The sequence below is a fragment of the Lagenorhynchus albirostris genome, chromosome 2 (assembly GCF_949774975.1).
Source record: "Lagenorhynchus albirostris chromosome 2, mLagAlb1.1, whole genome shotgun sequence".
In the NCBI taxonomy this organism is placed as follows: domain Eukaryota; kingdom Metazoa; phylum Chordata; class Mammalia; order Artiodactyla; family Delphinidae; genus Lagenorhynchus; species Lagenorhynchus albirostris.
The window spans coordinates 161,555,895-161,563,089 of NC_083096.1; the positions used below are offsets into that span (position 1 = coordinate 161,555,895).

The 7,195-nt window shown below is 47.6% G+C and overlaps 1 pseudogene; it reads left to right on the forward strand.

Annotated features, from left to right (window-relative positions):
- On the forward strand, positions 1 to 1,120 carry LOC132516474 (methylosome protein WDR77-like; annotated as a pseudogene).
- The last annotated feature ends 6,075 nt before the right edge of the window (positions 1,121 to 7,195 follow it).

Genomic DNA, 7,195 nt, shown 5'->3' on the forward strand with positions numbered 1-7,195 from the left:
ATGGAGATTTGGAAGGAAACCCCACCCCCAACTTGTGCCCCTGGCAGCGGGGAGTGGAACCATCCCCCAAATGCGCCCACCTGTATGGGGCATCAGTTGGAGGCGGTGTGGTATCGGGGCATTCCTGCTAACGGTTTCCAGCTTGAGTGGCCTCTGCTGGGCTGGCTCCCTCTGGCTTTTTAGGGACCATTGTGCTCTCCGCAAGGAAGATTTCTGCTCCGCTGGAGTCCAGACGGAGGCTGGAGTGGCTGACCTCACTTGGGTAGGGGACAGAGGTATCCTAATGGCTTCCAATTCAGGTGCTGTTGAATTGTGGGAGCTGGATGAGAATGAGACACTCATTGACATCAAGTTCTGCAAGTATGAGCACGATGACATCGTGTCTGCAGTGTCCCATGCTCTGACGCACAAGCGGTTGGTGGTAGCAAAGACTTCTGCATCAAGGTTTGGGACCTTGCTCAGTAGATGATTCTGAATTCATACCGAGCTCACTCTGGGCAGGTCACCTGTGTTGCTGCCTCTCTACACAAGAACTCCATGTTTCTTTCATGCACTGAGGACAGTAGAATTTCACTGTGGGATATCCACTGCCCCAAGCCAGCATCACAGATGGGCTGCAGTGCCTCTGACTACCTTCCTACCTCCCAGCCTTGGCATCCTCAGCGGAGTAAAGTCTTTGTCTTCGGTGATGAGAATGGACTGTCTCCCTTGTGGGCACAAAGAGTGCAAGCTATGCCCTCAGCTCAGCTGTGTGCTCCCAGTGTGTCACTGGGCTGGTGTTCTCCCCACACAGCGCTCCCTTCCTGGCCTCTGTCAGTGAAGACGGCTCACTTGCTGTGCTGGACTCAGGCATTGCCGAGGGGTGTGGAAGCTGAGCCCACAGAGACTGTGAGAGATACTACTCTGTCCCTGCGAAACCACTCCCTTCTTACCCCAGTGGGCTGGGACCGTCAGGTCACCCACCATATCGTGCCCACAGAACCTCTCCCAGAGCCTGGTCCTAAGAGTGTTGCCAAGTAGGTTGGATTTCAGACAAAAAGCAAACCCCCTGTGAGTATCCACTCCCTTTGCCCCTGCCCTCTCGGTTTGTGAGACAACACAGGAGCCTTATACAGTGCGTTGATACGTCAGACCTGTGCGGTTAATAGGCACTGTCTCTCAGCCTGGGGCAGGCTGGATTCTGGGGTCCTGTAGTCAGGGAAGAAAAACTTCCTTGAACGTGGATATGTATGTGTGTCTGAGTGTGTGTGTAGATACATAGCTGTTGCTGGCAGGGGGAATAAAAAAGCCATCCCACATCTTTCCCTAGACCCAATCCCCACCCCACAATGTTAATAAAAGATTTTTTTCTTTTAAAGAAAAAGGTTTTTTCCTTTTTTTTTGAATTTTATTTTTTTAATGCAGCAGATTCTTATTAGTTCTCTATTTTATGCATATTAGTGCATATATGTCAATCCCAGTCTCCCAGTTCATCCCACCACCGCTACCACCACCACTCCACCCCACCCCACCCCCGTTTTCCCCCCTTGGTGTCCATACATTTGTTCTCTACATCTGTGTCTCTATTTCTGCCTTGCAAACTGGTTCAGCTGTACAGAAGATTTTTTTTAAAGCAAGACGTTATTTGAGAGATTTTGTTTTGTTTTGTTTTGGGGGGTTATTTGGCCATGCCCTGCAGCATGTGGGATCTTAGTTCCCCGTCCAGGGATCAAACCCACGACCCCTGCATTGGAAGTGAGGCGTCTCAACCACTGGACCACCAGGGAAGTCCAACAAAAGGTTTTTATGCTTCCCATGTAGCTGTGCGTGAGGAATTGGCCTTGTCTGGATGAGGTATATGGGATGTGGGCATCCTGGTTTCTTGGAAGCAGCTCATAGACTGCTCATAGAGATAGGAGCAACTTAATTTTTTTATAGAGCTTAATTCACCTTTATCATGTGCTTCTGTTCACATCCAGCCCAGCTCACCTTGAGGAAGAGCCAGCACACTCACCACAGTTTTGCTCATCTCCTTGCTATTAAACTGAAGAAGTCCAGTTTCTGGCTGAATAAGAAGTTTGGCTGGCACCTGTGTAATGCCCACCCCACACCCCCATGGAGTTATGTATATGAGAGATGAGTGTATTTCTGCCACAGACGTCATAGAAAAAAGTTTCAGGATGGAGAGCTTAATGGCATTTCAGTTAACAACTGACACAGGCTTGCATAGGAATGTCTGCCATTGTCCCACCTGAAAACAGCCTGGGGCCTGAGCTTTTTTGCCTCTGGGCCCCTGTCTCTGGATATAAGAAGACTGAATGCTGTTTTGGGGGACTCTGAAGATTTTAAATGCGGCATCAGATAGAGAATCAGAAGTATCGGTCAGTGAAATAAGAAGTTGATTCATTGTTTAAAAAAAAGGAAAAAAAGATGTTTTCTTAACACCATTGAGAGTGGCTTGTCAGTGGGTGTCCCCCTCCTCAGAAGTCACCTTCTTAGCAAGGCTCCTGGGACCACTCAGCCTAAAGTGATCCACTCGATCACTTTATTTTCTTCATGACATATATCACTATCTGAAATTATCTTATTCCCTCATCTGTTCACTAGTGTCTTGTTTGTCTGCTTATTAGACTAGCCACGAGGCAGTTTAAGCCCTAGGACAGGAGGAACTAACGAACCACTGGCACCTAGCATACAGCTCTCCTCACCAAACATTCATGGACTCTGTGCCAGGCAGAGTCCTAGGCCCTCAGAGTACAGCAGTGAATAAAACAGACAAAAACCCTCGACCCTGTGGAGCTTACATTCTAGTGGGGAATGAATGAATGAATGAATGAATTTAACTACCTCCTGTTGTTGGACATTTAGGTCATTGTTCCTTAAGCTTTCCCCCTGCTTTACCTCTCATATAACCAGGAAATTTCTTTAAATTCTCACATTTGATCATTCAAATAAATGTAAAGTTTGCATTCTATGCAGAGTGACCAACTTACCCTGTTTTGCCTGGGACTTTTCTGATTTTAGTCTTGGGCAAACTGGGACAGCTGGTCACCCTAATTCTTTGCTCGACTATTTTCATGATTTCTTCTCAAAAAAAAAAAAAACAGCTTTATTGAAATATATTCCACATACCATAAAATCCATTTGTTTTAAAGTGTACATTTCACTGGGTTTTAGAGCAATCACAAGGTTGTGTGATCACCACCACTATCTAATTCCAGAACATTTTCAGCACCCCAAAAAGAAATATTGTACCCGTTAAGCAGTCACTTCCCATTCCTCTCTCCCCACAGCCCCTGACAACTACTGATCTACTTTCTGTCTCTATAAATTTATCTGTTCTGGACATTTCAAATAACGGAATTATGTGGCCTTTTGTAACAGTCTTCTTTCACTTAACATAATGTTTTTAAGGTTCATCCGTATCATAGCATGTATCAGCACTTCATTCTATTTTATTGCCAAATAACGTTACATTATACGAATAAAGCATTTTTAAAAGATTCTATTTGTTCATCAGCTGACAGACATTTATATTGCTTCCACTTTGGGGCTATTACGAATAATGCTGCTATGAACATTGATAAACAAGTTTTTGTGTGGACATATGTTTTTATTTCTCTTGAGTACATACCTGGGAGTTGAATTGCTGGGTCATATGGTAACTCTGTTTAGCATTTTGAAAACTGCCAAACTGCCTTCCAAAGTTGCTGCACCCTTTTCCATTCCCATCAGCGATGGGTGAGGGTTCCAACTGCTTCACATCATTGTCAACACTTGTCATTGTCTATATTTTTTATTGTGGCCATGTGGTGTGATTGTCATGTTTGTTTGAACACAAAAATTAGGTTTGAAATTACTTATCATCAAATAAAGCCGACCCCCTTGGAATGTCTCCCATGTCAATCATGTGCCCCGGAGAACCCCAACAGACCTCTCGGGAGCTGTGAGGACAAGGGCACCAGCCTGATCTATGTGGGTTAAAGTCATTTCCAAAGTTTTGATATTGTAAACAACACTTTTTGATAATAAAAAAAAATTACTTTTGGGACTTCCCTGGTGGTCCAGTGGTTAAGACTCTGCACTCCCACTGCAGGGGGCACGGGTTTGATCCCCGGTCGGGGAACTAAGATCCCGCAAGATACACAGCGTGGCAAAAAAAAAAAAAAAAAAAAGTTAAAAACATTACTTTCAATTTGTTTGATTACTAGTGAAGTGGAAATTTTTTCACATTTATTTTTTGTATCATTTATATGTATTATTATTTATATTTTTCATATATTTTTATTTGTATTTCTTATTTGGTCCCAGAGTAATCTTTTCAGAAGAAGAATCTGATCACACCCTTGTTTAGAACTTCAGGTGGCTCTGCACTGCCCACAGAATAAAGACCCACTCCCTTACATCGGACCCTGCCTGCTCCTCTGGCCCCTTTTCATGTCCAGACAACATGCAGTTTCCAAAAAGAGTCCTTCCATCTCTCTCCTTCCGCTTTTGGCAATTTGTGGACATCCCCTCCCCCTGGATGACTCCCAGGCTCGCCACCACATGTCTGATGGAATCGTTTGTTCACGGGACCAGCTTCCTGGGGACACGAACTCTGCAGAAGGGCTCCCTAGTTAGGAAGCACCCTTTGATTGGTTTAATGCTCTGCTGTCACCGTTTTGAAATTCTTAATGATTTTTTAACAACGGGTCTCACATTTTTATTCTGCACTGGGACCCGTCCATTATGTATGTAACCTGTCCTGCTTGTTTACCTTCTGCCTCTCACACAGGTTAATACACTCCTTGACCTCAGAATCTGTCCTACCCCCTCTGTGCCCCCAGTGCCTGGTGGAAGCTGAATAAATGAATGCCTAAAATGTATGAATAAAATGAATGAATGAGGGCTTCCCTGGTGGTGCAGCGGTTGAGAATCTGCCTGCTAATACAGGGGACACGGGTTCGATCCCTCGTCCGGGAAGATCCCACATGCCGCAGAGCAACTAAGTCCACGAGCCACAACTACTGAGCCTGTGTGCTGCAACTACTGAAGCCCGTGCACCTAGAGCCCATGCTCCGCAACAAGAGAAACCGCCGCAGTGAGAAGCCCGCGCACCACAATGAAGAGTAGCCCCCACTCGCCGCAACTAGAGAAAGCCCGCGTGCAGCAACGAAGATCCATCGCAGCCAAAAATAAATAAATAAAAATAAATTTATTAAAAAAAATAAAATGAATGAATGATGGGAAGGAAGGGAGGGAGGGAGGGAGGAAAAGAGAAAGGAAGGAAGGAAGGAGGGAGGGAGGAAAGGAACACAGGAAGGAAGGAAGGGAGGAAGAAATTCACCTGTTATACCTTGAGGAATAAGGTAGGAGGAATTTTCAGTGTAAACAGAAGTTGAAAGAACATTCCCAGTAGAGGGGACATGGGTGAAAATTCCCCGTGGGCAGGAAGGACCAGGAGGCCCTGGGAAATGTGGTTGCACTGGCCTCAGCTGAACCCCCAGGATGCGGGGGAAAGTGCGTGTGGGGGGCAGAGGCAATGGCTGGTCTCCAAAAGGAGCTCTTTCCCTGACTGGGGGCAGGGAGAAAGCCCTGGAATCCAGAAGAGGGGGTGTCGGTTAGTGCCCCCAGAGGGGTCTCTCGTGTCATTGGGTGGTGGGAGAGGTCAGTCCAGGAAGTCAAGGGGAGCCAATGAGGACAGCTTTGCTCAAGTCCAGGCCATCAAGGCTGAGAGATCTTAATGACTCCAATCAAAATGCCTTTGCCACCATTGGGACAGACCTCAGGTCTCTGACCCAGGGGTCAGCACCTCCTGCCTCCTGCAAATGTCTTCCCTGGGCCCCAGGGCCTCCACCCCAGCCCACCCTTGGCCCCCTTCCCCTTGGCAGCTAGATAGTCCTCAGGGTCCCAGGACCAAAGAGAGGTTAGAATAGGCCCCAGGCATGGGTGCCCCAGCTGCCTCCAGGGGCAGGAGATAATGACCTCTTGGAGCTTATGGGCATAGGGCTTGGCCCTGCCCAGCGCAAGGGAAGCAGCCCAGATGTCTGCAACCTCCCTGCTCCACGGAGTTTAATGTTGCCAATCTGGGTCCGTCTACTTCGCCCCTCACCCCCTGCTACTTTCTCTCCTTTACTCCTGACCTCCCAGCCACAGTGGCTTTCCTTCCAGCCCTTGATAAGTCAAGTTCATTCTCACATCAGAGCCTTTGCACTTCTCTCTGCCTGGAATGTTCATTCCCCAGATCCAGGCATGTCTGCCTCTTATCATCAGGCGGCCCTCAGCTCAAACACCACCTCCTCACTCAGGAACGCTAGAAGTGTCCTCCCCAGCTGGATGCATGGCCAGCCCTTCTCTACCCCATGACCTTCTTTAATTTTCAGACTGCCTGGCTCAGAATCCTACCCCTATTATCTACTAGCTGGTGCAAGTTACTGAACCTCTCTGCCTCTATTTCCTCACCTATAAAATGGGGATAATAGTAACACATGTCATTATGTTGTTGGAAGGAGTAAATGAGATGACACAGGCACATAGTAAGGCTCCATAAAGGGTAGCCATTGTGACCATCACTGTCTGCCCACCCCAGCTCCCCTTGAGAGAAGAAACTGTCTGCTTGCTCATAGCTGCAACCCCAGGGCCTAGAACAGTGCTTGGTACGTAAAAGCCACTCCAGAAATATGTATTGATCTGTTTGTTTTCTCCTAATATTTTGCCCTTTTCCTACTCTCCTGCTTCCCATGCAAGAGAAACTGTTAAGCAGACTAAAGCCCTCCCCAGGCTGGAACAGGAGAAAGGATGGAGACAGTGGTGAGAGCAGAGACATCACGGGCCCTGAGAGGGCCCTGCATGTTGCAGCCAGACCCCAAAGGGGGACCTACCAGAATGACCCCCAAACCACAGTGTGACCTCCCAGCTTATAGGGGCTTATAGGAGGCCCCATAGCATTGAATATATATTCAGGTGTTATTTTGGGTTTTTTTTGCGGTACGTGGGCCTCTCACTGTTGTGGCCTCTCCCGTTGCAGAGCACAGGCTCCGGACGCGCAGGCTCAGTGCTCATGGCTCACGGGCCCAGCCGCTCCGTGGCATGTGGGGTCTTCCCAGACCGGGGCACGAACCCGTGTCCCCTGCATCAGCAGGCGGACTCTCAACCACTGCGCCACCAGGGAAGCCCTATTCAGGTGTTTTAACTTGACATATTTAGTGAGAAAATCCTCTGCCAGATCCTGTAC